Source organism: Chionomys nivalis, chromosome 1, assembly GCF_950005125.1.
Source record: "Chionomys nivalis chromosome 1, mChiNiv1.1, whole genome shotgun sequence".
In the NCBI taxonomy this organism is placed as follows: Eukaryota; Metazoa; Chordata; class Mammalia; order Rodentia; family Cricetidae; genus Chionomys; species Chionomys nivalis.
This window is the reverse complement of record NC_080086.1, coordinates 140,414,721-140,425,696: the sequence shown is the minus strand read 5'-3', so window position 1 is coordinate 140,425,696 and position 10,976 is coordinate 140,414,721.

The window sequence follows — 10,976 nt, the reverse complement described above, 5'->3', positions numbered from 1 at the left end:
TGAGTTCCGTATACAATGCTGGACGGCATGCATACACCCCTTTCAGAGGTCTGTCCCACCCTAGCTACTGACCCATTGGCTTCATGATAAGTGAAATCTAAACCTTTATGACTTTAACCTTTTTCTGGGAGTGTTCAGAGCCCTAGCAAAATAAGTTAGTAATGACATACAACCTATTCACAGGGACTTCTTGTTTTCTCGATCCAGCAATCCCAGTTTGGGGAAAGGAGCGTAAGACTGTGACCACATTGCCGATTGAAGCATAAAGGATGAAAAGGCCCACTGCAGAATGTTAAAGCAGTCCAAAGCAATTCCAGGCACGTGAAGAGCAGCATTGGTGCACCAACAACAGAATGATTTGCAGGTTTCTCACTGAGAAAACACAGATGCACTCTTGTCTTATTAGATTTTCTGTTTGAACGTGGAATACACCTGCAGTAGTGACTGCAGCGTGTGCTTCATGACTCCTAGAAGCTTGGAAAAGCACCCATCATTTCTAGTGGGGAGAAACTGCCTGTTCTAAAAGCACGGGCCTCGGATTCCAGTCCCAGCTGGGTGACACTGAGCAAATCCCTGAAGCTCTAGGTGTGAAAATAAGGATGATGGTCCTTATGTTACTCTCTTTGTAATTTAAGAATTGAGGTGTAGAGCAGGGGTTTTGTAAGCTAAGATGCCCACCCACTGTAGGTTGGAAGGATTTGTGCAGGGACAGAGCCTTTCCGTGGACAAATCCCAGTTGCCTTAGTGTTGAGCTGGGAACAGGATTGAAGAAGGATTCTGTATATCTGGAGGATCTCAAGCGGGGAGAGCCCTGCTACCTGTGCAGCCATCACGGCACTGTCTGTCTTCTTTTCAGGGGCAGCTGGCCCTTGTGACAGAGTCCCAGGCTCTGTGAGAAGCAGCAAAGTCAGAAAAAGTGCAGCCAAAGCTGGATGCTGTGGGAGGAAGTCATACCTCCCTCAAGCCCCTTATCCCCTTTTGGGATAGCAGGTCGGGAGAGGCTTGTGGATAGTTCTCTATATATTGTACATTCCCTACAAGCAAATGATGGGGCTGCTAGCAATGGGTTTCAAGCGCCACCCAGAAAGCAGGTTCAAATTGAAGAAGTCACTGGCCGCTCATTCTTTCTGAAGGCATTGTCACTGAACCTGAGCTCACGGAGAGGAAGACACACCACATGTAAGAATTAACTCTCTCTTAAAAGCACTGTCCAGATAGCTGTTAGTAGTTATTGGCTGGGGTCACACAGCCAGCTGCTAATGCCGAATTATTACTGTTAGGACAGGTGCTGTAGGGTGAGACAGGACTGTGAAGAACGAGTACAGGGTTTTCTTTTAATTGCAATTGGGTCAGTTTTCTTTCCCCAGCCTGTGGTGCCCAAGTTGCCTTCTTTAAAGAGGAGGAGACTGTATTAGCCTGTGGTTGTGAAAATAAGTTCACAAAGCAGTTATTTTTGCCCACTTACAGGCTGGTCACCCGATGGGGTCAGTGGGACCTCTGTCATTGCCTGTGAGTGAATCTTTCTTGTTACTGTGAAACGTGAGTGTGAAAGTGATATTCACGAGAGGCTTGGGGCTCCTAGACCCCTGGGATCTCCTTCAATCTATCATCTTTGTGGGTGTTCTGAACATGATTTTGAACCCCCAAGTCAAGTCAGAAGACTGAGGACAGGTCTTCTCTTTGAAGGCATCTTCTCAGGACCCAAGGTCATTGAGATAAGGACACACCACAAGTGAGAGTTAGGTCTCTTTCAAAAGCACCGATCGGGGTCTTTCTTCCAATATAGACAGACTTCAATAGCATTCGGAGAACTTACGTGTTGTTGGAAACAAGCTCGGCCTTGGAATTACCAAGATGTCAACTTACCTTCCTCTAGAAGAAAAGAATGAGTGTTTTCTAAGACGAGAAAAATTCCAGGATACTCTTAAGTGGAATTCCTAAGCACAGAATGTATGAGCAATAGAGAGGAGGCAATCGGGCAAAAACAACAAAATACTATTCCATACCCCTGAATACATGTTAAAACCCAGTTTCTAATTCCAGCCTGCGTGTCAGTAGTTGTTATCACATCTTACAACTGCGGCCAAGCCAGAAAAAATTTCTTTGCCCTCGGACTTTGCTGTCCCAGGGATACTCTTTCTTAGTGCCCAGGGGTACTGTGTCAGTCCGCACAGTCATCAGTGTAGGATAGGTTCCATGTGAACCACACATGGCTTTCAATTCCAAAGTTTCAATGCAGAAATATTCTTTTAAAATTACTTTTATTACTGTGTGTGTGTGTGTGTGTGTGTGTGTGTGTGTGTGAAATATATGTAAGTCAGAGGACTTACAGGAGGGAGGAGTTCGCTCTCTTCTTCCACCATGTGGGTTCCCGGTATTACACTCAGGTTGTAAAGATTGGCCACAAGTACTTTTGTCCACTGAATCAGTGACCAGCCTTTTAGAAACACTCTTGGCTAGAGGCCCAATGGACATTTTTCCATCTGTTGTCTCACCCTGAAGCTGGTGGCAGAGAGAACTTTGCCCAGAACCTGGATCTTTGCTGACCAGAAACCCTTGAATTTCAGCGGTTTCCCCAATCTCTGCTGTTTGGAACCTAAAGTATTGGGTCCTTCCAGCGAGGTGTGAGAGGGTTCTCAAAGGAAGGGACAAGAATAAAACAAAACAAAACAAAACAGGAAATAAAAGGCAACAAGAAATGAAAGACAAATTTGTTCACCCTAATGTGCCTGTTCCTCTTGATGTTGAAGGTCTGCCTTGAGCTGGCTAAACAAACAAAAATTAAACTACACTGTAGGTCCTCCTGTCCTTATAATTATATGTCAGACAGAGAAACAACACACGCTTCATTTCCTGCCAGTTGAATTGCATGCATTGTATTCTCAGAGAAGCCGTGTTCTCTGAGTCCTTGTCTGCTCTTTTACCTATGTGCCTCATTGAATTCTTAAGACCAATTTGTAAGACACCGAGTAAGACCCAGGGACCAGAGAGTCAAGATAGCCCCAGTGAGGGTCCAGGTCTTTGTCTAGCCCAGTACTGTCCGTGTGTTCATAATGTGTGGATTCTAAGACTCTTCTTTGAAGCAGGGCCAAGGAAGCAATGGAGGCTAAGGTATCTTTCCAGAAAGAAGTCAATTATGTGAACAGCTTTTAACAGTCGCCCACTGTTGTAGTTGGATCTAAAATGTCCTCTATTACTGCTGTGTGAACGCTCGGCTTTTGTGGGTTCTGGAAACTTCAAAAGATGAAGCATTGCCTGGAGGAAGAATGTCAATATCGATCATGCCCTTGGGGATTGTTTCTTGGTCTGGCATCTTCTTGTTTGCCTTTTTCTCTGGGTCCCGTCTTTCATGAGATAAACGACCCCCTCCTCCACCTGTTTCCATAGCCACGGTGATGGGCTTCACCATGGGCCCAGAACCAATCAATACACTATGGAGTAAACTCTCTGAATATGTGACTCTAAATAAATCTTTCTCCTCTTAGATATTTTGGGATGGGGGAGTAATTCACCACAACAATGAGGAAAGTAGCTAATACACCCTCTATAGCCTGAATTTTGAATGCATACAAATAAAGGAATCAGAACTCCTAAGAGGTCAAATAGAATCATGGCTACTGTATTTTAGGATATGACAACACCTCTTCTGTCTCCTGACTCTATCCCAGTTCTGAAGCACCCATCCTTTATTATGACACCAGAGAGACCCTTCCCATGTGCAAATCTGATCACATTAGACCCTCTAACTGCCTTCTCTTGTTAGAATAAGGGAAGGGATCTCAAGCTGGAGTCATGCACCCTCCATTCAGCTGTGGGCACCAGTGACATTTATCACTGCTAAGGATCTCTCTCTCTCTCTCTCTCTCTCTCTCTCTCTTTCTCTCTCTCTCTCTCTCTCTCTCTCTCTCTCTCTCTCTCTCTCTCTCTCTCTCTCTCTCCCTCTCCCCCTTCCTCTGAATCCTGCATTCCAGCATCACACTACCCAAATAAAGTCTTGGCTGTTCTCCCCAGTTCAACAACCCCCTCTCTCCCTTTTCTTATGACCAGATCAAGGTCCACCAAATAGCACACTCTTTACTTCACAGTTCTTACTGCATTTTGGGATTGTTCATTATAACTGGTTAACCCCTGTCCCAACTACACACACACTGTTGGGAAAGGACCAAGAGTAGAGAGACTATCTGCCTTCACAACACTTGCCCCTATACTGGGGGCAAAGATGGAGGGTGATGGAGACACTCCAGGATGCCATCAGGGGAGTAAATAGCTAGGCCTGGCATCTCCAGGCTCTGCTGCTGTCTGAATAACTGCAGGATCTCAAGGTTACGAACTCCTGCTACAGACTAGACCATCATGGTGGATTGGAAGGTAAATATCACCCAGAGCAAGCTGGTCTGCTTCCTGAACCCCGTGTCATCTCAAAAGTACCTGGAAAATGGGTTTACATTTTCATGCTCTGGAGGCCTCAGTGGGTAGAGTTTGGCCAGTTCATAAGATTCCTTGGAGTCACCCTTCCCATTGTCCTAAGCTAAAAGCATTTAGTTTCTTTTTAATAGGGCTAACCTCTTCAGAAACATCCCTTCCTTAGCTGCATCTGTGTACAGGATTTTCGGATCAAATTACAAGTTTTTTTTTCAAGTTTATCTGCTCTGCTGTTTGGGCCAAAATATCACTATACACGTTGCTAAAAATAGCCAGCAATAACCACACCACAGCCTGAACGTTGGTTGTTGTGATATTTCCTCCATCACATTAATTAATCCATCAAGTTTAAATTCAGCCTCATAGAAAATATCAGGGCAAGAACAAAATGCAAACAAGTTCTGAGCTATATTACAATACTATGATCTCTAGCACAATTCCCAATCGTGTTCTCATTCCTATCTGAATCCTCCTGAGCCTGGCCTTCTCTGTCTGCATTCTACTCTTCCAAGATTCCATCAAAATTCCCCATCAAGAAGCTCTGTTTGCAGCACTCTGGGCTTTTTCTCTTATGCCTCCAAATGCTCTAAATTCTTCTATAAATCACTTACAAATGGTTAACGAACCACATGGGCAGGTTTAGCCACAGCAACAGCTCCACTCTTTGATACCAATGTTATGTTTTGGTTGCTTGTGTAGAGTTATGACCAAAATGACTAAGAACACAATGTGAAAGAAAAGCAACTTGTGTTCAGAGGACTTAGTCCAAAAGACTTATGGGTGTTTTAAGCCAAGTTTCCAAGGAGAATTGGGGCAAAAAGCAAAGCAGAAAGACTTGACCCTGTGCTGTTAGGCAGACTGTTGGGACAGCAGGAGTGAATGGTGGAAGCGATTCTTCCCTCCCGAGTAGACAGGAAGCCGAAAGCTGGGAGGGACAGATCAAGCGCAACCTTCAAGGATATGGTTCTATACCTAACCCAGTGTTCTACCTTATCCTGGTAAGCCTCACCTCTAAAGTATTCCTAAACATCTTGAAGTAGCACCACTAGCTAGAGGTCAAGCATTCAGTACCTAGGGTCACAGAAAAAATTTCATATTTAAATTATAGCAACACTTTCAATTAAATCCACGCATGAGAACTGCTTATCATTCGCATTATGTTATCACTGTATTAGAAAGTAGATCCATCATTAAGTATGTGTGAAGGTTTCCTTGTTGGCTGTGCTTCACTTCACCATACAAACCGGATGGCTTCCCTAGGTTTCAGAACTTTCTTCGCTCAGTTCTAGCCCTCGATTCTGAACATGGTCACCTGGTGGTGGGCCCATACCAGTTCTTGAACTGCACAGTTGTAGATGTGATGTGGTGAACAGAGTACTCCTCCACCCAAGGTCTTAGAAGGCTAATCCACAGGCTGCATCTTATGTCCATACATGTGCAGCTAGAGACCCTGGCAGTGAGGAGGGATGGCACAGGATTGAATTTTAGTCAGTGGAGACAGAAGAGTAAGCTCACCATCAGTAATAGGTCACAGTATACAAGGGCAGAAGTCCACAGTTGCTGTTCCCTCCATTGTTACACACAAGGGCACAAGGACGAGGTACAGAGAAAAATCCTGGCCCTCCCGGTTTGAAACATCAGGAAAACTCCAATCATGTTAAGATGACTTAGTGGTTCAGGCACAGCTTAAAGGAAAGGAGGCTATTTGTGGACTGTCTTTGGGGCTCTAAGTACTAACATAGTACTAGACGTTGGGCAGATGGGGACACCATCTACATGTTCTTACTGCAGAAGGCTTGTGAAGGGCTGTGGAGGAATGCCTGTTCTTTGTACCCACTTCCTTTTAGCATATACTGGGAGTGAGAGGAAGGGCACCCAGGACACAAACCTAGATGGGCATCTGAAGGAAGCAGAGCTGTGTGCCACGCTCTGCAGCTACTAGCTGATTCTGGACACCCGGACTAAGCATAAATCTCACATCAAGTGAAATCAGAAGTCATGCAACTCTGCCCAGTTTCATTGCCCCGAAATTCTACTTAGGAAGCAAGCAAATGCCACACAGCACCTCCAACCCTGTTCCACACCACTAACTTCTGCCTCACAGCGAAGCTTTTTGCTCCATTGTCAAGTGTTGGGGGCTTTTTTTTTTTTTGTTGTTCAAACAAAGTCACATTTAGAAGTATAGCATGTGGCGTACATAAAAGCTGAGGTACCGCGGTGGAGAAATGGGAACAGTCCCAAGCCTGCCCTCCATTTGGTTGCTGCCATACACACTTCGCTTGGTGGCCTTTGAGGAGGTCCTTAGGACTCTTCAGAGGGGACCAGAAAGCACCATGCTGGGTAATTAGGCAGCTCTCTGTTCTCTCCTTCACTGCCTCCAACCTGAGCATCCTCCATGCACACTCAGCCCCAAGTCTCCCATGTGGAGTGGGATGCAGGTTTTCATTGTGTGGGTAACGTATGGGTTTTAATATGCAAGTTTGCGATCTTTGTCTTTGATTCACCATGTGCATTTCTGAATAGGAACAACATCCCTGGTGACTACTCACTCTGAGTAGCAGCCAAATCTGCAGCCAGTCTCCTGTAGAGCAGCGCAAAAAGCCAACAATAAAAAAACTAAATAGCAAATCAACAGGGTGTAGTTGTTGAATGAATGCACATTCATAATTTGTAACTGTGTGGCTATAAATCCCCTCCTAGAGGTGTTCGAACGACCTGAAGCAGGGAGGATGCTTTTAGTTTTTCTCCATTTAGATATTTGGTGAAGAAGCAATATACATGTGCCAAAAGTAAAAATATTTATACCTTTTATTACCTTAAGGGATTGCCTTAGACGACAGGAGTTGCAAAAAACCAATGCCAGATTCCACCAAAGCCTGAAATGAAGTTTCTATCAGTTGGTAGATTATCTGAGAGGAAAGGGAATATATTTGATTTGCCTCAGAGGTTTAAAAACACAAGCCATGTCAGTAAGCCCTCAATAGCGTGACTATCTGTGTGAACCCGGGGATGCGTGCAACCTCTGGTCCAGGTGTTCCTCGGCATCAGTGCAAAGCACATGGCATGGGTGGGGGGTAGCAAAGAGGAGGCTATTCAGGGACTTTTTTGTCTCAAGTTCAAACTCTGATATAAGGGACAGGGGAACAGGTCAACAGAGAGAACATTTTAGAGCAGAGATTGTATGCCTTACCCAGAGACGTTTTACCCTCAGCATCTCTTCTGTTATCAGAATAGTTAAGCCGGAAAACACAAATTTGAAACAACAGTGATTAATAAGGTTCTCTATAAGAACAAACATGTTCTACAGCAGTCTTGCCCGTTACAGTAAGCATGAGCCTTTTGTGGCAAGCAAAATTAAACTCAGAGTTTAATTTTAGTTAATTTTGACTTAAATAGCCTCCGGTGAGATGTGGTTACCATACCGCACAATACAAATTTGGGACCTAAGTTGAGATTTTTATGGCTAGATACAAAATCAAGTATAACAAGCAGTCGGTCTGAGCGAGAGAATAAAGACTAGGGACTTCAGGTTGGAAGCCATCTTAACATGTCATAGGCATGGTCAGGAATGTCATTTGAAACACAAGAGATGAAATGATAATAGAACTGGTTAGAAGTAGCAGCAACGGCTAGCAAGTCTCCAGTGAAGGCACTTTGAATCACACACGGACACCTGGTAAGATGCTCCTGGTCTTGGGAGAGCCCAGCCACTTCTAGGGTTACCTAAAGTTAGGCCCAATGAAGGCAAAGCAAAATTATGCTTCTTGACCACCTGCCTGGTAGTCGGTGATTTTTTTTAGCAGTGGGATGGTGTTTCTGCGTCACAGAATCACACCCAGAGGAAGGAGAGGGTGTCTCAGAAAAGGGGAAGGTCGTGACTTTGTAATTCAAGCGCAGGTAATAGTTGCACTAAAGCGCTGCAAGGTGCCCTGTCTTTCTCCTTATGAGAGCCTTCTGGAGTGGGCCACTTGTGTATCTGGGCCTCTTTTCTCTCTTCTTTTCCTTCCCCAGTTACTCATTCCTTTTGATTGTTCTCCGGTCTCAACCCTGTCTCTTCCCAGCCCTCCTGCCCAGGTCAGGGACCATGTCCTACCTGGCTACTGTGGACTTCTCACTTCCTGCTCAAAAAGGCAGGTCTAAAACTATGGTCTCATCCATCAGACTGCACGGATGATCTTGTACTCAGAGTACTAGACTCTATTGTAAGTCTTGCTAGTCATATTCAATCAACAGATATTTACTGAGCACCAAAATGGACCCATGACAGACAAAGTGTTACTGTTATCCCAAATCTGTGAAGTTCCCCAAAAGCCAACAAGTCTGAGTCCCATATGTAAAAGCAAAGAGCCTTTATTTTATACAAGTTTGCAAAGTTGGTCTCTCTGCATGTACAACATATTGGAATAAACAGAGAGCCTCGAGCTCAGTTAGAGTTGGGTTTTTATAGTAGTAGAGGTGAAGGTGAAGGGTTTCTGAGGTTCAGGACCCTTAATTGACTGACATTTGTCTAGGGGTGTCCTGGTGTGTGTGTGCTGGCAGGTGCTGCTATCTACAGCAGTTGGAATATTAGGCATTTCCTTTGGATGGTCTGTCCTTGGATGGTGCTTGGGTAATCTCAGTTTGTGGTCCTTCCTGCAACCAGGTATTGCTTCAGGGTAAACTACTGAGACTCAGGCCTCTATTAAATTTATTGATGGTTGAGTCCTACTCTGGCAGGTGATAATGGTTGGAAGTAAAGAACTTCCTTTGGGTGATCTGTTCATATTTAGTTTATCATTGCTGGCTCCTACAGTTACAAGATGGATTAAACAGACAAGCACCTTGACTGTAGTTCCTAGCCTGCCAGCTGGACAGATATCAGGTAGAAAATAATTTGATATGTTGAAATGCAATTGTGCTAGCTACACCAGGGTTATGAGAGCTCCTAATAGAAGGATCAGATTATCTGGGGAAGAAGGTAGTCAGGAAAACCTTCATAAAAGGAGTCACACGCCAATGGAGAGCTCAAGAGTATGGAAGATTAACCAGCTAAAGGAGAAGGAGTGGAGGGAGGGAAGAGTAGCTCCAGGTGGGGAGGAGAGAAAGAGAGGGCTTTGGGAGAAGGCCAAAGGGACCAGCATCACTGAGAGCAGAAAACAGTGGGGAGGGGCAGCCAAAGGAACGTGAGAAGAACCTGGGAGGCAGTTCTTGCAAACCGGGAAAATCTCAGGCATTATTATCGCTAAGCTCTTAACCCATTTTTCCCTTCTCCATCTTGCTCGCCTGTGGCAAAGGTCTTGATGATTTCCACCCCATGCGTCACTAAATGTGTGCTGTTTCCGTCACAGTCACTGTCTGTGCCTTCTTAGAGAATGCCTGAACTGTAGCTATGAACTCGCCCTTTTGCCTTTTTATATCCAATCACCTGTTTGTCTAGAGAGAGCTATACACCAACTCTTCCATGTTTCTCGCCCGCTATTACATAACTTCTAATTCAGCTTCTTGCTGTTTGCATTGCCGCTCACTGCGCCCCCGTGTCTGCACTCGGTGGGCTGGCACCCAGTTCGCGAGCTTCGGGCAAGGGGGCTGGAGGTTAAAATACACAGACACACACACACACACACACACAGGGACAGCGACACGAGTCCTTCTTGAATTCCCCAAGAATGCCCCCTTTATTGTGTTCAGGGGCATATTATATAGAGATAGCCACGCCCCAGCCAAACCCACCAGAAACCACTCTCCTGCCAACAGGAACTCCTGAAGGTCTCGTGCCCAGAGAAGCTGTAGGCACTCAGCTGTAGGGATTACAAGAAATTCAGGATCTGGGGTCTCACTGCTCTCAACATCTTGTATCCTTCCTTGGGATATTTGTTAGCATTATTTTAAAGGTGAGCTCTGCCATCCTTTAGCTTTCTTTTTAATATAATATAATTTAATTTTTTCTTTATTTTCTTTATTTTATTTCAACCACAGTTCTCCCTCTTACCCCTTTCCCTGCTTCACCCTCCTCCCCTCCAGCCTACTCCCTTCAATGGGTAAGAGCTTCCATGGGGAGTCAACAAAGTCTGAACAATTAAGTTGGGGAAGGACCAAGTCCCTCCCTCTACATGCTGAGCATGGCATCCCACAATAGGGAATGGGCTCCAACAAGCTAGCTCAGGCTTTCTTAAGCTTTAGAGCCTGACTCTTGTCTGTTAATTGCTTGGCTGTTGCTTCTTGGTTGTCGGTTGGTTTGTTTGCCTACTTCGGGTAGCTTTTTCTCTTACTATAGTCCCTGGTATAGTCTTCCAGAGAGAATAAATTAAGATGTCAATAACAAAGTCCCAGAAATGCCCACTTTAGAGCAAGTCTGCTCTTGGAAGCCCTCTTCAAGTCATTCATCACAAGACCAAATCTTCTAAGCCCTTCCTACCTGCTTCTTACTGAGGTCCCGCACAGTTCCCTGAAGAGTGCTCTCATCCTCTCTGCAGAAATAAACTCTAGCTCCTCAGCTTACAGTAGATTTCTGGCACCCTCTGCTACAGACACAGGTATGCTACAAATACTCATTCAATTGTGTTCGCTCTCTGTCT